The sequence below is a fragment of the Lagopus leucura genome, unplaced genomic scaffold (assembly GCF_019238085.1).
Source record: "Lagopus leucura isolate 7727_CA_CO unplaced genomic scaffold, USGS_WTPT01 Super-Scaffold_100014, whole genome shotgun sequence".
Classification (NCBI taxonomy): Eukaryota; Metazoa; Chordata; class Aves; order Galliformes; family Phasianidae; genus Lagopus; species Lagopus leucura.
In genome coordinates, this window is record NW_024962268.1 from 4,240,431 (window position 1) to 4,262,467 (window position 22,037).

Sequence of the window (22,037 nt, forward strand, 5' to 3'; positions counted from 1 at the left end):
ACATCCAGGGACGGTGACTCAACCACCTCCCTGGGGAGCCTATTCCAGTGCTTAACAACCCTTTCTGTAAAGAAGTGTTTCCTGATATCCAACCTAAACTTACCCTGGTGCTACTTCAGGCCATTTCCCCTCATCCTGCCACCTGTCACCAACCCCGCTCTTGCTATAAGAACCTTTCAGATATTAGAAGAGAGCAATAAGGTCTCCCCTCAGCCTCTTCTTCACCAGACTGAACAGCCCCAGTTCCTTCAGTCTCTCCTCATAGGACATATTCTCCAAGCCCTTCACCAGCCTTGTAGCCCTTCCTTGGACCTGCTCCAGCACCTCAATGTCCTTTCTGTACTGAGGTGCCCAAAACTGAACACAGTACTTGAGGTGAGGCCTCACCAGTGCCGAGTACAGGGGCAGGATTACTTCCTAGTCCTGCTCACCACACCATTCCCGATACAAGCCAGGATGCCATTGGCCTTCCTGGCCACACTGCTGGCTCATATTCAGCCATCAGTCCATCAGTACACCAAGGTCCCTTTCCATCAGGCAACTTTTCAGCCACTCCCCTCCAAACCTGTAGGGTTTTGCCTGGGGTTGTTGTGACCAAATGCAGGACTCAACACTTGGCTCTAATAAAACTTATGCAGTTTACCTTGGCCCATCAGTCCAGTCTATCCAGGCCACTCTGTAGCACCTTACTATCCTCAGGCAGATCAACTCCCTCCCAGCTTGGTGTTATCTGCAAACTTACTGAGGGTGCATTTAATTCCCTCATCACAATCATTAATAAAGATGTCAAATAGGAGTGGCTGCAGTACTGTGCCCTGGTCACCACTCGTGACTGGCCACCAACTGGATTTAATTCCATTGACCACAACTCTCTGGGGCCAGCCATCCAGCCAGTGTTTCACACAGCATAGCGCATGCCCATGCAAACTGGGGGCAGCCAGCTTCTCAATGATGATGTCATGGAGGACAGCGTCAAAAGCTTTACTGAAGTCCAGGCAGACCACATCGATAGTCTTACCTACATCCACTAAGCTGATCACCTTGTCACAGAACAGAGTCAGGTTTGTCAAACAGGATCTAGCATTCACAAACCCCTGCTGACTGGGCCTGATCCCCTGGTTGTCCTCTAATTGGTCTATGATGGCTCTCGAGATTATCTGTTTCATAACATTCCCTGGCACCAAGGTGAGACTGATAGGTCTGTAGCTACCGGGATCACCTTTCTGGTCCTTTTTGATGATGGGCATCTCATCTGCCAGTCTCCAATCCACTGGGACATCCCTGGCTAGCCAGGTCAGCCAAAGAATGATGGAGAATGGCTTAGCAATCACATCCACCAACTCCCTCAGCACTCCAGGGCACAGTCCATCCAGTCCCATGGACTTCTGATCATCCAGCTTTTGAAGCAGATCCAAAAAAATTCTTCATGTATTATGTAGGGCCTATTCTGCTCCCCTTCCCTATCTTCCAGCACAAGGGGCTGTGTATCCAGGAAACAACTAGTCTTACCACTAAGACTGAGGCAAAGAAGGCAAAGTACCTCAGCTATACTGATCCTTGGTCACTGTGTTCCAATGAAGGATGGACATTCTCCCTAGCCCTCTTCTTAGTGTTAATGTATTTATAAAAATATTTATTGTTCTCCTTTATCTTAGTGGCCATGTTTAGTTCTAGGTGGGCTTTGGCCTATCTAATTTTCTCCCTGCACAGCTTCACTGCATATTTGTAATTCTCGTAAGTTATTTGCCCCCTCTCCCAAAGACCATAACCTTTGCTTTTGTTCCTGAGTTTCGGCCAAAGATCTCTGCTCAGCCAGGCTAGTCTCCTTCCCATCAGCTTGTCTTCCATGACTTGTGCATGGTCAACTCCCGCTTCTTCCTTAAAGTATTCCCAGACTTCCCGGGATCCCATGCCCTCCACAACTACTTCCCAGGGGACTCTCTCAACTGTGGTCCAAAAGAGACCCAAGTCGGCCTTACAGAAATCCAAGGTGGCAGTTCTGCTGACTCCTCGCCTCGCTTCAACAAGGACTGAATAAAATCCATCATTTGGTGATCACTTTGCACCAGACGACCACAAGACCTTCTCTGTTAACAAACAGCAGGTCCAGGAGCATGCTTTTTCTTATTGGCTCCCTCACTATCTGTGTCAGAAGTTATCTCCCACACATTCTAGGAAACGCTGGGACTAATCACTTTCTGCTCTCTTACATTTCCAGCAGATATCTGTAAAGTTGAAGTCCTCATGAGAACAAGGAGTAGAGACCTTGACACCTCACCCATCTGTCTGTGAAGTATCTTATCCACACCTTCATCCTAGTTGGGTGGCCTGCAGCAGACTTCCATGATAATGTCTGTCTTACTGACCTCCTTGATTCTAACCCTGAAGCTCCCAACCCTATAATCACCATCATTAATTTTTAGATATTCATGTTTTTTCTTAACACAGAGGGCCATACCACTGCTTTTCCTGCCTTGGTAGCCATCAATCACAGCACTCCAGCTGTGAATCGTTCCACCACATTTCCATGATGGCAATTATATCAGTTTTCCAACTGCACAAAGGCATCCAGCTCTTCCTGTTTGTTACCCATGTTGCATGCATTAGTGTAAATGCACCTCAGCTAGGCCATCTTTAGGGTGGAAGAAGTCCTAATACCCTCTTGACCATACTCAGGTGTTTCCATAGTAACCGATCTCACACCAACCCTTGTGCTCTTCCTACAAAATGGTGTGTTATCCTTCTCCTTCACCAAGACACAAGACTGAGATTTTGCTAGCACTTTTTCTCCTACGAGCACAGACATGTTACCTTCAGACTCCTTTCTAGTGAACCCAGTTTCATCCCCACTCCCGTTCATACGGGAGTTTAAAGCTCTGTCAATGAAACCTGCCAATTCCCATCATAAAACCCCTTCCTATCCCTAAAATATTTTACTTTTTTTCTTAAAGTCTCTAAAGTATTTGTAATTAACTTTTCAGAAAGTCTAACTTGATTAACTTCTGATAATTTTCTGTACTCCTCTTCTTGGCCAGAGATAGCTTTCTTTGCTCCCCTTTCCTGTGCACTTAATTCTCTACCAGTCAAATTGAGAAAGTTGCTTCTAGTCCTGCGCTACTGCTTCCAGCTTCCTTCTCCCATCTCACACAATTATGCAAAAACTGAGATCGAGATACCAGCAAAGGGTATAAAACAGAATAATATAACTGAATTGTGATTTAGTTGCAGTGTTTAGTGCTTTTCACATAATTGGTAGGAGGATGTTTCAGTTCTTTGGCATAACCAACAACAACAACAACAAATTAAGATCTGACCAAATAATCAAAAAATGTTGAATGAATGAGACTTCAGAGAAAGCATGTAAAAACTCAAGCTTAGGTCTATATTTATCTAGCTAAAATACTATGCAAAAAGTTGACTTAGGAAATAGGAATATGTCATCAAAATTTCCAAAGAAAAAGTAGGAAATATACAAACAAGACTGGACTTTGAAAACCAAGTAGCAGAAATGAAGGAAGTTACACAGCATAAACACCAGGTGACAACTCATTGACAGAATTTGGGAATGATAGAAACAGCCAAGTATATAATAATGCTGTTGTGAATAAAGACTAAAAGGTGAAATTCAGAAAAAAGGAGAAATGTAATTAATGACGAAATGCATTTTTAATTGCTTACAGAAAATATTCTATTGTATCACTAATAAAAACATTTTGAAGAGGTAATAGGAAAGATATACCTCAGAGACATTGAAAAAAATATTTGCTTTTCTAAGAGAAAAAGCAGCATAGGGGAAAAAAAACTCAAGAAAAATAGAGCAATAAGTTGTTGGTTAATCCATTTGGAAGTTAATTTCTAGAGTAACTGATGATTTTTTTAAAATCTCTTAAAAAAAAAAAACAAAACTACTTTTCTAGCACAAACAGTAATCCAGGATTAGTAGGCATTAGATACTTACAGAGCAAAACACTGTTCCATGTCTTCATAAGGATCATTAGCAGCAAGCCTTTTTTCCTCAACACTTACATATGGTTTCAGCGTAACTTCAAAGTTTCCCACTCTAAAAGCAGATTTAATAGTGCATGAAACCTCCACTATTTTATCCAGCACTGTAGAATTTTGCTCCATTCTTTAAAGTATAGTATTCAAAAAGAAAAAAAAGAAGCCAATTGCACTCAGCTAAGCTTGCCTGCAGAAACTAAAGACTACTGAAAAAAAAAAAAAAATCTTACAGTCTTATTATGTAACAGGATACTCACTCCCTTGCTGTTTTAACTTCTAGAAACAAATATCCTATGTAGATTTCAAAGGTCATTTCCGTCCAAAAGCAGCTCTTATCAAAAGCCTCTAACAATGTTTAAAGACAAATGTATTTCAGTCTTTTATAGTATGTTGTGTAGAATATCAATATTTCCATCTTCTGAACACTAAGAAGATTTAAGGGAATTTCAATTCTTAAGTAAAATCCCTCAGAAAAAGCAAGCAAGAAAAAAAATCACAACAAAACAAACATAATCCTCATAATGCTGTTTCTATGCTCATTAGTTACTCTGAAGTGACAGTTCTACAGTGCACACACTAGACAAATAATGCCTTAATCACTTACATAAACCTGCCAGGAGCTTAGGAAAGTGCAAAGCAACCATTCAGCTGCTTCACTACTTTTGCCTCTCCCTGCTAGAAGTTGGAGGGTGACTGTAGTCTACAGTCACTACACACCGCAGGCAACTGAACTTTATTACTTCAGCATCCAAAACTAGATTTAAAGAAGCCAAATGTGATAGTTTATGGATAATACCGAGCTATATTAAGCAGGACAGTATTCATCCCAACAAAAATAGGTACAAAGAAAGAAACTTTCAGAGTAAAGACATAATCTCTAAGTTCATTTTCCTTCCCAACACTAGGAAGCAGTGAAATGACCTTTCCCTCCCCTCCGCTTTTCTCTCCTCCTCTCAGGGAGCAGACAAAAACAAGAATCCCGTAAGTCTGACAACCACCATATCTAAGAAAGCATAGAGGTTTTCCCTCATCTGTAGTCTTACATCTTAAACTCTGTATAATACATCTCCTACTGTCCTAATAAGTTGCATGGTTTTGAGAGCATCCATGTGTGACTTTAATCAGAAACAGACACATAGAACATAAACAGCCTATGAAATACAACCTTTATAGCACCTAACAAAAAAGGTATAGTTTTCTTCTTACTGCTTTGTTATATTAATATTTATTATTATTTAATCAACTACCTTTGTAACTATCACCGCAAAGTTCTACTCTTCAGTACAATAATTTGACCAGAGATTCAGAGTGACCACATTAAGCAGAAAAGGATTTTTATTTTTTATCTGATGCTTTCAAGTTTTCTGACTGTAGCCTGTAAGATAGATAACCTGTCTTTCCAACTTTGAAGTGCGCTCTCTTTTTATGTCTTTGCAATATTTTTGCCATAACAGAGATATAGCCAAGATATATTAATGACAGGTCTACAGGTTAGGACTTATTTTCTAGATGCTACTTGGAGAAAGGTACCAAGAAAACAACTGCCATTTTACATTTTTCCAGTTCTCATTCTCTTTCATGAGCCTTCTGCATATAAAATAATCACAGGGAGAAAAAAAAATGACTACTCCCACATCCGAAAATAAAAGCCAATAAGCCCTGAGCTTGACATTCAAGAGAACATGGTGATAAAATATTTTAACTACCTGGATCTTCAGACAGAGCTGAGCAACTGAGCAGGATGTGAGACTCAGCTGTAAAAGAACCTGACCATTATTCTCCATTCCTATTACAGCACCTAAAGAACAACTCAGTGTATGCCATATTCCTCACTCTTGCTAATGCTCATGTGGTGACAAAAACTGGCCTCTTGCCTAAGTTGAAACATGGATTTCAGATTCTGCTGAGCAACATCACCCAAATTTACCATAACAAAAAAAAAAAAAAAAAAAAAAAGCAACCCACAACAAAAAGGGTAGGAATATCTCTGCATCACTGGTGTAAACCAGCTATGCCAATGATAAATCTGGATCTCTCCCTTAACTTCTCTTAAAGGAACCATCAGAAAGTGCTAGGAGCAATAACTACTTAATCTTCAATAAAATGCTAAATCATGGTCTCTAGAAAATAATTTGCAACTTCACCTAATTATCCCCAACAACTGCTGTTAAGAGAACACTTAATCCACACCGTTCACAGATATTTATTATATTTCCTACTCTCAAACAGCAATACCATAATGTAAAACCTATAAATTATTATTCACTACATTTCTAACATACCTTGGTACTGCAATAAGTACCTCAGTAATTATAAGACTTTCATATAATGCAGAAGTTTCATAAATACCAGAACTGCAACTGAAGCCCAAATAACAACGAAACAATGACTCAACCACTAAGATTTATTTTAACTGCAGCTTAACAAAGTGTTCCAAGAAAAAGTTGAAAATCATACGAATGTTACCAGGTTTGAAGCACAAAATGCATACTGACAGAGCAAGCTTTCTCGCCTTGGCACTTCTACATTAATTAAGTCCTATCTTTGAGGAAGGAAAGGACCTCAAGAGATCATCAAGTCCAAATCCCCTGCTAAAGCATAAGGGGTGGGGTCTTGATATCTCTGTAGAAGTAATCTCCAGAATCCCTCTGGGCAACCTGTTGCAGTGCTCTCAACTTTTTGCATGCTAGTATGACACCTCCTGTACTCAAGTTTTAGGGCATCCCTCCTTGTTCTACCATTAAACACCATCAAGAAGAGCCTGGCCTCATCCATTTGCCTCCCACCTCCATTTGGATGTTTATAAGCATTAATCAGAACACCCTTCAGTCTTCTTTTCCCCAGGCTGAACAGATCCAGGTTACTCAGCCTTTCCTCCCAAAGGAGATGCTCCAGGTCCTCCATCATCTTTGTTGCTCTCAGATGGACTTCTCCTAGGAGATCCCCAGCTTTTCTGAACAGGGGATCCCAGAACTGGACACAGTATTCTAAATGTGGCCTCACCATGGCAGAGTAGAGGGGATAGATCACCTCCCTTAACCCGCTGGTCACTCTTTTTAATGCACCTGTCCGAGCCCTTCTTTCTTCACTCAAAGCTCACTTTCTGAGGCATTTTTTGCAAGACTCTAACTTACATAGGGCATGAGTAGTGGATGTCACCATGTGACAATCAACATCACTGTGTGCACAATTTTACATTTGAAAGCATTTATTTGAAGATGGTTGCCTTCAAAAGAGAGTGTCTAGGAGTGTTACTGGCAGAAAACCTGGTCCATGACCAAGTAACTCCAGCTTCACACAGGAGTCTGGGGGATGATCACCTGTCTTCCCCTCCCCATCTTAGTGACTAGGATTTCTAATAAACTGGTCTGGCAAACAACTGACCTGCTGTGTTTTAATCTTGCTTCCAGGTATACACACATTAAAAAGAACCTTCTCTCCCTCCTATAACTGGATCAAGACAACACCTCAGGATACCACTGGCTTTTTTGGCCACAAGGGCACATTGCTGGTTCATGGCCAACCTGTTGTCCACTAGAACACCCAGGTCCTTCCCATCAGTGTTCCTCTCCAGCAAGTCATCCCCTAAGCTGAATACTGATGCATGTGGTTATTCCTCTGTAGGTGCAAGAGGGGAGGGATTGCCACACACTGCTCTGTGTAACCACACCTCCAGCACTGGATACGGTTTGCGTGCCACATATAAGAAGGACAGAATGTCCAAAGCAGGGCTACAAAGATGATAAAGGGTCTGGAGGGTAACACGAATGAGAAGCAGCTGAAGTCTCTTGGATTGTTCAGCCCAGAGCAGAGAAGGCTGAGGAGAGGCCTGTTCTCTCTGGTGACAGTAACAGTAGCTGAGGGAATGGCATGGAGCTGCATCGGGGGAGGGTCTGGGGGTATTAGGAAATGGTTCTGCTCCAGTCGGTGGTAGACATGGCACAGACTGCCCAAGGCAGTGGGCACTGCCCTGAACTGCTGGAGTTCAACAAATACTTTAACACTCTCTATGTCCTTTCCCTTCATAAAAATCAGGGTTCCCTCCCCCACTCTCCCCCCTTTCAGTCTACACGCACTGTAAAATCCTTAAAATAAATTTGTTTACTCTAGTCTAAAGTTCATGCAATTGCCTGAACAAGCCTGTATACAACACTGACAAGAGAACCACAAATTGATTTCAAAGCCATACAACATGGAAAAATGAAGTGAATACATGCTATGATTTGAGTTTATTCTGCTGATGATTTGAGTTCTTTTTTCAGCAGGAAATTAAGAAATCTCTGTTTGACTGTGAGCATTTCATTCTATTGCACAAACTGTTCGAATGACATCTTGTGGTGCTATTCAGTATTGCCACCCTTTCTCATTATAACATATTTTTAGTTCATAATCTTACCTTAGAATTCAACTATTATTTTAAGGGAGACAAGTCAATTATACTGCGATTTAAAGAGAAATGATGAGATGAGAAATCACCTACTTCCTTTTCAGCCTCACCTAACTTTCTTTTCAATCTGAAAAAGAAATACAAAATTCACATTCTGAGTAGCATATTTTTAAAATGTAGCCTACAGAGATGCAAGGAAAAACACTATCATGTATGTCTGAGTGTCACAGAGAAGAACAAGGCAGGTTACAGTTAGCTGACCAAGATAATTAACTCTTTGAATGACTATTTTGCCAGTAGCTTCTCAAAACACACATCATTACACAGTGTAGGTAGTCTCATCCTTAGTAAGCAAAAATATAGAAATACATGAAATTAATACATGTTTCCTAGTCATTGCTGACAAGTTACGCTGCTACTTGACCTATGCTTAAGCAAATCAGCGTAGGAACATCCAGAAGATGCTGCTACTGCCAACTTCAGTGAACAACCTATACTTCAAAAGCTCTAACCAGACAGCAATACGACATAGTAGTTTGAAAGACCTTCTGGAGAGGACCGTGATTTAATTGGAGATCATCTAATGCCTCTGAAATTGTTGGAGACCCTACTTCCCCACTGGAAAGAAAGATTATTTTTTGTCATCCCTTCAAACAATCATGCAAGACCACTGCTTATAACTTATTCTGATAGCACCAACACCTTCAAAGCTACAGCAATGTTTCTGCAAGCGAAAAATCTTTTTTGGCAACAGAGACCAGCTTCCTAAAGTCTGAAGAAGTGGCACCTGAACTATCACCACCATCTCCGTAACTGTGCCCGTTTTTAGCCTGCCTTGGAGCAGGCCAGAGTTCAGAATTCATAGACACACTTAAAGACATTAATAGATGTGAGAAGAGTTAGGAGAGTAAGAAGTTAATATTTCCAGCATTCCTGAAAACCCTACTGCTTCCTGTAGATACCTGTAAAAAAAATGGTGTTGTCACTGACAGAATCTACAACAGTGTCAGTATATTCACGGATATATGCCAAATTTCAGACATACTGCTTAAGAGCATTATAATGTACCACTCTTCATTTTCTACCAGAACACCAGAAATATTTAACTAAGGAATTCTAATTTTCTCAAGAAAACTACTATGTGCAAGATGGAACATAGGCTAGGATAATATTGAGAAAAGCAGAACTTTTTTTTTTGCAAGTGTCAGCCTTGTAACAATGCTTACTGAAAAACATTTTTAATGTCATTCACCATGCAGATCATACTGTCTACAGCAAATATATTACATAAGTACAGTAAATATTTAGAAACCACAGTGAACTCTTGTTTCTGGAAAACAAACAAACAAACAAAACACACCAACAGCAAAAACCTAGGGCTTGAAAAATATAAAAATCAGTCACTACATTACAGAAAAATCACAGTAAATCAACAGTTCATTGCTTACATTCTCATATGTGCCAAGAGCATGGACATAAGAACATACCCACTGTGTGTCACTTTCCAACAGATCCTATCCATTTCAACTGGGGAAGTGCTCTGCAACACTGCTTCTGTTCATACTCTGCATTTTGTTCCTATTGTTGTACTGACCATTGGGATCAGATTTTATCTTCTAGAGTTGCCTTTTTAGCCAAACTATGCCTCTTCTCTGGCTTGTGCACCCTGCTGAGGTTGGCATATCACCATATCAGTGGGCACAGTGCCATTGTAACAGATGGGAAAAGAGAATGGACATGCCAATGAGCTACTGTATGCATCAAGTTTGATTATTAGGCCTGGACTCTCCTCCAAGAATTTCATAAACAGAAGTCTGTACAAGCTTTCCATGACTGGTTGAACAGGATATGCTAAGGTAAACCTAGATTAGCTGAAGACTCCAAGAACATCTCTGGCAGCTGTTGAAAGCAAGTTTTTAGCTTTGATGAATTTGGAAGAGTCTTGTGCACAGGGAACTGGGGAATGAGTACCTTAATAAAATCACCACCTTAGATCAACTCTCTCCAAAACAAGCTTGCATACCGCAGCAGGAAAAAAAAAAAAAAAAAAAAAAAAAAAGGGGTTTTACAGCCCTGCTGAGTTTCCCAATGAGTAGTTCAACCAAATGCTTAATACAGATCCGTAGGAAAATAATTCTAATAAATTACACTTGTATTTTGTTTGGCAGGAGTAAGGAGTATAGCTTAAAGATACAAATCAGTTAAGCTCAAAATGATTATTACAAATTTTGCCATCTGTTTCAATACTGTACTTCTGAGTACCTGCTGATGTTCCTCATTGGGTTTACTCGTAATTTTTTTACATTGGATTCAGATAAAGCAACAGCTAGCTACATTGTTGAATTCACATTGCCTCAAAGAACCTAACATTAGTGTACTTTTTTATTACAAAGCAATTAACGTACACGAAAATCCCCTATACACATGGAATTAACAGGGGTAGGCAATAATAGCATCAGTGTAGCATATGCAACCAACGTGGATTCTGCAAACTAATTCTCTCTGTTTTTTTCTTTAAAATCAGGAAGTGATTAGACTTTTTATTATTTTACATGCAGCAACATTACATACTGTAAGGATAAAAATATCCCATTAACTGTGGCAATCTACATCAAACTACACTGCACGACTGCACACTACAGCGAATATTGTCTTCCTGGACTTCAGTAAGGCCTTTGATGCTGCCCCCCATAAGATCCTCATAGTAAAACTGCTGAGGTATGGGCTGGGTGAAGAAACAGTAAGGTAGATCAGAAACTGGCTGAATGGCTGGATGTGGAGGGTAGTGATTAGTTGTGTAAAGCATAGTTAGTTGTACCTCCAGAGTCAGTACTGGGTCCTGATTAACATCTTCATTAACAATCTGAACAGTGGGGCAGAGGGCAGTCTCAGTAAATTCAAGGATGCAGGAAACTGGGGGTAGCAGCTGACACATATGTGCCACACAAACAGAAGGAAAGATGCTCTGCAGGTAAGGACCTCGAGTTTTGGTGGGCACCATGTTGAATACGAGTCAGCAGCATGTCCTTGCTGCTAAAAAGGCTAACAGTATTCTTGGCTGTGTTAGGCAAAACGTTACCAGCAGGTTAAGTAAAGCAATCCTTCACACAAGCATAGAATCACAAAGTGGCTTGGCTTGAAGGGTTCTTAAAACACCCAGTTCCAACACTATCACGGGCAGGTTACCAACCACCACATCAGACTAGCCAGGGCCTCATCCAACCTGGTCTTGAACACCTTTGAGATGGGCACCCACAGCTTCTCTGGGCAGCTAGAGTGCGCCAGTGTCTTACCACCCTGAATAAAAAAGATTCCCAATATACAATCCAAATATACCCTCTTTCATGAGAAAAGGGAATGGCTTTAAACTATTGCTATATACCCATAGAAAAGGTTGGTCTCTGGCCTTATTTATAAGCTTTTACATACCAGAAGGCCACAATAAGGTCTTTTGGAGTCTTCTCCGAGATAAACAAGTTCAACTCCTTCAAACTTCCTTCACACAAGAGATGCTTCAGTCCTCTGATCATCTTTGTGGTCTCCTCTAGACTCAACCCAATAAGATCTATGTCTTTCTTGTGCTGGAGGCCCCAGGCCTGGTCACAGTATTGAAGGTGGGGCCACTCAAGGGCAGGACAGAGGAGGACAGTCACCTTCCTCTCCTTGCTGACCACCTCTCTTTGGATGTAGTCCAGAAGACAGCTGGCCTTCCGTGCTGCAAATGCACACTGCTGGTTCATGTCAAGCTTTTCATCTGCCAAAAATCTCTAACTCTGTCTACATAGGTCTGCTCACAAGGATTTCTCCCAGTCTATACAACTACCTGGTGTTGACACAACCAAGTGCAACACTTTTGAGCCTCATTTAGTTCACATGGGCCCACTTTTCAAGCTTGTCCATGTCCCTCTGAATGGCATCCCTCCCTTCTAGCATATTACCAGATTCATAGCACTGAGCCTTCAGTGGACTATGCTCTCAGTTATGTGCCTGGGTTTTTGTGTGCTCCTATATGGAACCTGGAGTTTGACTCAGTGATCCCCATGGGTTCCTTCCAACACAGGATGTTCCACGATTCTAACTGTAGCACTCGCTTGGTATAGTTTCCAAACTTGCTGAGGATGTACTTGATCCCATCATCTAGGTTATTGATAAATATATTAAAAAGTGTCAGATTCAGGATGGACCTCTAAGGGAAACCATTCACACATTTTTTGCCCACTCAGCATTAATACAGCCATACCTAAAGCACTAGGTCTCCCACTCCGAGAGAGAGAGACATGGACACACTGGACAGAGTACAAATGGAGGGTCACGAAAATGATTTGGGAATAGAACATTTTTCCCATGAGGTCATACAGAGAGAGCTGGTGCTATTCAGCCCGGAGGAAGCTCAGGAAGGATCTCTTCCTCTTCTATGCCTATGAATACCTGAATGGAAGGCACAAAGAAGATGAAAACAGGCTCTTTCAAGTGGTGCTCAGTACAGGATGAGAGGCAAACTAGAATGCAGGAGGCTCCCTCTGAATACTAGGCAGCACTTCTGTGCTGTGCAGATGATGGAGCACCTGCACAGGTCACCCAGTTGTAGAGTCTCCTCAGAAATCTTCAAAAGCCACCTGGGTGTCGCCTTGTGCACCCTGCTCTGGGAGTCTCTGCTTGTAGCAGAAGTTGGACCAGATGATTTCCAAAGGTCCCTTCCATCTTTTCACCATTCTGTGAAACTATCCATGCTACAGAGATAATTTTGACAGTCTTCTACCTAAACAGTTCCTACTCCATCAAGTCTACCAATCTAGACAACGGAGGAGAAGTTTATGGTCCACAGGTCCATACAGTCTATGACTTTCTTGACCTCTTGTCAACGGTTTACAGGCTGGTTCGGCCCGGTTCCGTGACGAGTGGGGCAGAGGGATCCGCAGATCCGCGCCTCCGGAAAAAAAGGAAACAGGAGACCCCAAAATAATTAAAACAGCGGCACCGATCTGAGGAGAAACAAACTAATTTACTAAGTATATTATCGGAATGCAAGATAACACACTATAATACAACATAATCAGAATTGAAGCTAATAAATCAAATATAATGAGAGAGAGAATGTCCGAAAGGTGAATAGGCCTCACCACAACGCTGAGGTGAGATGCACAGTCCAGTTGAGCAGCAGGGAGACGGGAGCAGCGCCCACAACGAAGGGCAGGTGAGAAAAAGAGATCAGGCGACCTTGCCAGGAGTTAAACCTCCTCTCCCTGACCGCAAGGTCCCCTGGGGAATGTAGTTCTTCTTCTCTTCAGGGCAGGTACCCAGGACTTGAGCACTGACAGTTAAAGTCCCAGTGCCCCACATGATGTTATGATGTGGAATACCGAAAACCAAAAATCACAAAACCATGACACCTCTCAGCTCTTAAAATTTTTCCCCTGAATACTCCTGTTTAGAGTGTACGTGCCATCTCCATAATTCTGGTAATCAACAACCTGATGCATTTTCTTCTTCTTCAGAATTTTGGGGAATATAAATTTATGTACATTTGGAACAGGTAGAGAGATCTGTGCCTTGGATATAATCAATTCACAGGTAAATACAAGACTACCTACCAGGGCATATGAATACGACCCTACAATGTAATCACACAAGGTGTGTAAAGGAATACCATACACAGAATCATATGTCAGCTCATGTGATGAATGTGGGGGAAGGAAAGTTGAAGGAGAAGAAGCATAGCCACCTCCAGTCATGCAATGGGTCCATTTCATGTAGATTAGACTGACTCATCTCAGGTACAGAAAATGTTCTAATAATTCAGCTACTGAGATATTTAAAAGATGAGCACAATGGCAAATGTGCCATCCTCTGAATGCCACATCTATTTCTTATTTCATAAAATCACAGAATGGCTTGGGTTGGAAAGGACATTATAGACCACCTTGTTTCAACACCAGACACTTAATCAGACACCAGACCAGGCTGCCCAGGGCCCCACACAGCTTGGCCTTGAACACCTCCAGGTATGTGGCATTTATTTGAAATGATCTAATTGTCAAAAGTTCAATCTTGTGTTCTTTCAACTTTTTTTTTTAAGTAATAAATACCTGCCAATGGCAAGTTATATTTGTCTTTTCAGCCAGGATTCAATAATCTGAATAAAAGCCAGCCCTAACCTCATCTTTGTTGTGAAACTTCTTATTTAAGAACAGTTCCACTTCAGACAAAACTAGCAAGTAGGATAACAGTTCCTTATGTATATACTAAATGATAATTATTACAAAAGGGTTTAGAAAATTTCCATCTTTTCTCACTTTGTTGTCCTGAATATTTACATGGTTACCTGACTAAAGTAGATCTATATTCTATTTTGACAATCTCAGATTTTTTTAATTGCACTGGACATATACAATGCATTAAATAGCAAGAAATGTGATATTTGCACATTCAATCTGTAGCCACTTCTTTGTGGCATACTATTGTCTGTTTCAAAGATCATCCTCATTGATCTTCTCACAATTCCACTTATTCCAATGCAAGATTACATGACAGAAGTTCAAGACCCTGGAGCATTTTCAATACTGAAAACACGTCTCAATCAAATCACAATACTGACATGTTGAGAAAATACCATGCCCATTAAATAAGGACTCTATTTGGAATTGAAAATTTATGAATGAATCATAGAATTGATAAAGCTAAAAAAGGAAGCTTTAGCAGGAGAGAAAGAAACATGGGCTCTTCACGCTACCCAGAACTTAAAACGTTCAGGTAGGAAGTACTTCAGCTGTGTATTTTTACTGAATAAGTTTTAAAAAGTTACAATTAGTTTATATGAGGCTGACCTTAGGCATCAGACTTGCAGCAGGCAAGTGTGGATCTCTGGATCAACAGACAAGTGATGTTCTAGGACATACATTATGTGCCTGTCCCTGTGCTGAGGGTGTATGGGAACTGTTGGATCATGGCCTGAACCTCTGATTGACCACCTGAGGCAAGCACTGAGTCAGCCAGGGGAGCACAGGTGAATGCAGTTCACCTGTGTGATCAGAAGGGGTGGAGCCTGACTCCATCTCTCCTAGATCCCATTTAAGGGCTGAATGCCACTGAGGAAGGATCTCTCTCTGGAGATAACTTCTTGTGAGCACTTTTCATTTATCTCTGATTATCTTTTCCAATGTGATAAGGGTGCAAACAACATGAATCAGACACAGTGCACAGGTAAGAGGGGCATCCATGGCAGATCACTTAACGTTTGAACAACAGCAGAACAAACATTGGGCCAACAGGGAAGACAAGTGCAGCTGTGCAGCAAAGTGATGAGGCCTACCTACAGCTGACCCAAGGAGCGACACATCAGCCACAGGAGCTTTGCCTTGCCATTTACTTAACTGTGGCATAAAAAAATGCATCAGCCAAGGTTTCTAAGCACAGATGCTCTCTTTGTGCAGAACAATCAAAGTGAAGAGCTGATGATTGATTTCCTAATGTGCACGAGGCTTCAGTTTATGGTCCTTTCTACTTATTGCTCTAGGCATAGATTTCCAATATGCTGTAAGGTATCATTCCCACCCGGCAAACCACTTGATCCCACTGCATGTCCTGTCTGTCCCTCCAACTCACTTCTCTTTCAAGGACTGAAAGGCTTTCCACCCTTATTTCCTCATTTTAATTTCTGACAGACTGCCTGGCTGCTGGCTCCCTCCCACCTTAAGGCAGACCTCCGCACTTCCAGCTTCCACAATACTTCCAATGCCTTTTTTAAAAGGAAAAAAAAAAAAAAAAAAAAAAAACAAAAAACAAACAAAAACGCTTTAAGGCAGAACGAAACTTAGTGTGATCACAACTGGTTACTGAAAACGATGAAGGACTGTACATTTTTCCCTTCCAGACATCAATCACACGGAGCCGCACAAGCACAGCGCAGTTTTACAGAGGGTCGGTTGCGGAGGCCCGGAAGCGCGGCACGAGGCACCCGGCGCCACGAAGCGCCGTCCCGCGGCTCCCGCCGCCCCGCCCCGCCCACGGCCACGCAGATGGTCATGCTCCGCCGCGCTCCCCCCGCCTGCCCGGCCCCTTACTTCTTGGTGTCGCTGCTGAAGAGCCCGAAGGCCGCGGGTACCGAAGGGGCCGTGGTGGGCGCCGCCTCCTGCGCCAGTTCGGGAGCCGCCTCCCCGCCCTGCTCGCCGTAGCCGATCCCGTTGCCGGACATACCGCCCCTCCGACAAACTTACCGGTGCGGCGCTCCCACACCCTCCTCCCGGAAGCGGCGGGTGCCGGATCATGTGACGGGGGCGGGACCGTGCGGGTGGCTCGGTGCTGGCCCCGCCCCGCCCCGCCCCGCCCCCTCTCTCGCCCAGGGCGCTGCCCGGGCGATGGGAGAAGAGGGCGGCGAAGCGCTGTGCCGTCCGGGTGTCGTCCGGGCGGGGAACGGTGGCGGGCAACGCCCCTCAGAGCGGCAGCCGGGCCGGGGCTGGGCCTACCGTGCCTCTTGTGCCCTGGAGTGGAAAAAAAGTTATGAAGTGTCGGAGCGCAGTTATTGAGCAGGCTGCTTCCCAGCCAGCCAGCCCGCTGGCGTTCGTCTGGCACCGCCGTTTTCTGCGTGTACGTGCAACGCTAGTTCTGTTCTGTTTTGCTTCTGGTAATTCTTACCGCTGAGGAGTCCAGATGTGGAGTCCTCGGTACAGGAGAGATGTGGGCCCGAAGGAGTGCGTCCGGAGAAGGGCCACAGAAATGGCCCAGCAGATGGAACCCCACTCCTATGAGGACGGGCTGAGAGCTGGGGCTGTTCAGCCTGGAGGAGAGAAGGCAGTGGGGAGAACTGAGAGTAGCCTGTCAGCATCGAAAGGGGGGCTGTCAGAAAGAAGGGGACAGACTCCTTAGCAGGGTCTGTGGTGATGGAAAGAGGGAAATGTTTTCAAATTAAGAAGGGAGATTAAGGGTGGACATTTGAGAAGTTTTCTCCAGTGAGGTTGGTGGGGCACTGGAGCAGACTGCCCAGAGTTGGTGGGTGTCCCATCCCTGAAGACACTCAGGGTCAGGCTGGACAGGCTCTGAGTGGCCTGGTCTAGCTATACGTGGTCCTGTTCGCTGCAGGGGACACGGACTAGACTGCCTTTAAGGGTCCTTTCCAAGTCACGCGATTCTATGATTCTGTTCTCAATTTACCGTTTGCTGGTTCTTGACACCACCACACACTGACTTTGCTGCGGGTCTGCTCCCAGGTTGCTGAATGTTCAAGACGTTACTTAAAAGCCGAGTGCAAGACCAAGGGCATGGGAAAAGTGAAAAGGAAACAGCTCAGGACCTGACAGTTTGACAATGATAGGTGCCATTTACAGTGTTAACGACACTCACCATGCCCAGAACAGCGATGCAGCTTACATTCAGCAATTTGCATGCAAGTGGCCACAAAGTATATATATTACAGTCCTATTTCCTTCTCCTTTCCCCAGCGCTGTTTCAGAAATAATCTGTGCTCATTAAAATGCCCTTCTGTCTATCTATCTACTGACATAACTTACATTACTGGAGTCCAACCTTTTCATCCTGAGAACTGAACTCATTTCCAAAAGGTTACAGTTCACAATCAATACTTTTTATCTTGCAGAGGGGAAAAATAAATGGTTTGTCATAATATTTTCTGAAGCAGATACTTGAATTTCCTATCTTTCACCATCTTGTATACACATTTCTGATAGAAAACCAGTCATTGACAGGCAAATAAACTTGAGGACATCAGTTATCAATTTACCAATATATTAATTGTTGTGTTTATTACTTCTGGGGTCCCTGCTGGCTCCCAATCACAAAGCGAATATTTGTATTGCTACCATTTTAGCTGATGTTTCTTGAAATTTGCCTGTTTTCCTCCTGCCCCTTTCAATCTCTCACAGGAGCTAGTTCTAATTTTCTTTCCTTACAGATAAGAATATCTCATTATAAGTACTGCAAACACTCACAGTGCCTATCAATACTCCTCCAGTAACATGACTTGAGGGAGACACCTCTTACAAAGTCAGGTGGAATCCTAGGTCCTGATTTTCAAAGGATTAATAAATAAATAAATAAATAAATAATAAAAATAATAGGCTGTGGGAGAATTCTGAGAACATCAGATAAAAATGGACAGTTGTTCCTCCCCTAAAAGTTTGAACTACTGCTATGATCTACAGAGAGATCTGAGAACTCGTACCAGCAGTCTTTTGAGATCAGGTTTTTCAAACCCTGCAATGATTTCAAAATGTAACGAGAGCACTTGAACTTCAGTCTTGTAAGTGGTTTTGTATCTGTGTATAAGGGCTCCTGGCTTACATCTTTTATTTGTGTGTAAGGCATATACAATGTTCGAAGTGGCCAAGTCCATAGTTCCCGTGGTAGATCTGTTCCAGTTTATTTTGAGATTGTCTGCCTGTTTTCTGAAGAGAGAAGTTTCAAGATGCTTTGCTTCTTTGTAAAGCTGTAAAATACATGAATTTTTTGCTGTATAAAATACCTTAAGTACAATCAGCTAATTCTTCTCTTATTACAACACATAGCATTTAAAAAGTAATCTTAGAGGAAGGATTAACGGAAAAAAAGAAAACAAGAACAGTAGGCTTGTAGATTGCTCCAGATAAGCTTGTGGGAATATGAACAAGTGAGAAGGCAAACAAATGGGCTCCAGAGGAGGATGATCATGTAACTCTGTTAGGAAAAGAAAAACAGACAGTAACAGTGACGCACAGCTCAGCAGGGCCTTGAAACTGACAACAGAAAGCAGATACCGTATGAACATTTATTAAGTACCTTAAAAAAGTCATATGAGGAGGGCTTAGTACAAGTTCTTGCCCTCAGTTCTTGCTATCTTCTTTTTGTTTGAAAATACACCACACTCATTCATTGAATAGCCTTTCCCCAGGTTGCATTATCTTCTCAGAAAAATCTTGCAGGAGTGATGTGTTCGCACACTGAATTTATGCTCATACAAGATTATTTCAAAATTTCTGGATTACAGTATCACTGAATCTAAATGCATTTGCATTCATTGATTACAGAATTCTATATTTCAGGTTTTTCCACACCACAAGAAACATCATAGGCAGTAATCAAAGGCTCATTGAATATCCTGAGTTGGAAGGTACCCTAAAGGATCATGGAATCACAGAATCTTCAGAGTTGTAACCAAACCCAAAAGGTCATCTAGTCCAACTCAGCCACAATGAGCAAAGGTATTTTACAGTGTGTTTTGGAGTGAATCATATCTCTTCTTTTTTTTTGCAGCTAAGCTGGGTTGCCATATGTTTACTTGGTGCCCTCTGGTGGATCATGTTATTATTATGTTACTTGTTATAATAACAAATTCAGTAGACGCATTAGTACAGAAGCTTATTTTAATGGAATTCAAGCTCTCTGTAACAGAAACTTTGCAATGTTAAATATTTTGCTTGTATTTTCTATATTGCTGATAGTTTCAGGTACAATTAAAATGTGCTGGTGTTGCAGATTCTACACAAATGTTGCAGATCCTACATAATTTTGACTTTGAGTTACATTTTAGTAACTTAGTAGTAACTTTAGTAGTAGTTTCAGCTACCAAAGATAAATTATGATATGATACAAACTTCTGAATATTAGTATTTTTCATTCTGTAATTACTTTGAAATCTGATGTATAGTCAGTTAATTTAAAATTGAACAACAGAAACTCATTCCCTCACTAGGAATATAAGGGGTCATTGCAGTGCATTTTCTGCCTGTGACCCAAACTCAGCTGCTAGTATTCCACAGTAGTAGTCCAGAAAAACTCTTACACAAGAAACAGAGCTAGTAGTTCTGAAAAAATCTTTGATTAGCCTTACTCCAATTGAATATAGTCTTGAGAATGTAAGAAAAGCAAACAAGTGGTCTTTTAGAAGTACTCATTCCTTATGGCTACCATATAATATACCGGAGCTACTAAAAATGCATTCTTGAAACCAGCAGACCCCAAATTCTCTTCTGTTCCTATTCTTTTTCTATGAACTATAAACTTACACAATTTGTGTCATCTGGCTTCATTAATTAATACTCCTTCCAATGCTTACAAAGATTTTGATTAAACGATAAACAAGCAAAGCAGAAAACAAACAGCACAGATGTTGAGAGTGAAAGAGAAAATATTTGAAGAAGAAAATAATTCTTCAAATTTAAGCATAGTTTTTTCAACTTATCTTCTGATTTTCTGATCTGCAAAAACACAAAAGTCTAGCTAAGTTAGAAGAAAATGTATTTTATTGCTTTAAGTAATGGAGTTCAAATATACCCTAAAAACTTTTGCCTGTATAAACAACTTACACAGTAACATATCTGGCTGGATATGCCTATTAGGTTGAGGTTAGCTTCAAACTTCATTAGGGTTTTGCCTTTGTTGAAAGATTAAAGCACAGGTTTTCTTGCTTTTATTAGTACTTTACAGTTATTAGTTAAAATTCTTAAGATAGCAAAATTGTTTTGAAGTTTTTTTGAGCTAGTTTGAAATAAAGTCTTTAAGACACATGCACATAGTCGATGTGTTTATGATTATCTCTCTTTATTGTACTCTCTACTAGCTGTAACCTAGAAAAGCTACTGAGCTAGGTGCCTTTGTAAATCCATGCTACGACAGTTCTTAATGAATCCTGACTTTTTAAAAGAAAATCAAGCTGTACTTACAGAGGACTTCATCCTTCACATTCCTATGTACTTAGACATCCTCTATGTTTTACTTTCAAACTGCACTAGAATAGCTAACACACATACATGTTTGTTTCTGCTTTCCACTGTGATGCAAGTGAATTGTTTCACAGAAATAAAGTGCCAAATATACATAGAAGAAATGGCAGGATAATAAAGACTTCTTGGAGTGTGTCCCAATCTTCCACTCAACACAGAGAAATATAATCTGACCTAAACAGCTTTTATTCAGGTTGTGAGTTAGTAATTCAGTTTTCCACTGAGTGAACAACAATTGCAACACAGAAAATAACAAGAAGAAAAAAAAGTTAAAAAGACACTTATGAGCCCCTTGCTCACAAGCAAAAGAAGGCAAGATGTAAATATTCTGCAACTTCTCTGTCATAGGGCAAACTATGCATCAGTCCTGGTATAGATTACAGCAGTATAAGAACAGACATTATCTAAGTTGTACGAGCATAGCATTCGAATACTTTCAATTTTCTGAACAGCTGGAGCACGCTGTCCTTTGAACACACTGCCTTCTTACTTCTGCAGCTGTTAGCATGCATCCTGTCCCAATATAGGTGAGTAAAGACAACCTACAACAAAAATTTCCTCATCCAAGGAGATATGACTTCTTTTCAAGCATTTTGGTGCAATTTGAGGACACAAACTAATCAGATCCACAATGATGTTATAGAATCTGATTTATAATGTAAATTAAAATATAAAACCTACCCTTAAATAATAGAGGAAAAGCAAAATTTCTTTTTCTTAGTAAGAAGAAAGAGAAAATAAGAAATAAATGCTCAGAAAAACACCATGACTCTTTCAGATGGAAGCAATTATAGAAGATAAAATTCTGACACAGCGTGTAATAAAATTTGCGGGAAAAAACTGTAGGAGAGTCTTTTGCTGGAGGAGTAACAAAGAGGGAAAAGAAAGGTATGATGCCAAGAAGTGATTACTCCTCATATTTTCCTTAGGGTGAAACA

General features: G+C 41.4%; 1 protein-coding gene across 1 annotated transcript in view; it reads right to left on the reverse strand.

Moving 5' to 3' along the window:
- Positions 1-16,634, reverse strand: part of AP3B1 (adaptor related protein complex 3 subunit beta 1) — a 159,572-nt gene extending 142,938 nt beyond the window's left edge. The window contains exon 1 of the mRNA XM_042875404.1: positions 16,450-16,634. The gene's annotated coding sequence lies outside the window, so the exon portion shown is untranslated. The remainder of the gene's footprint in view (positions 1-16,449) is intronic.
- Positions 16,635-22,037: the final 5,403 nt, after the last annotated feature.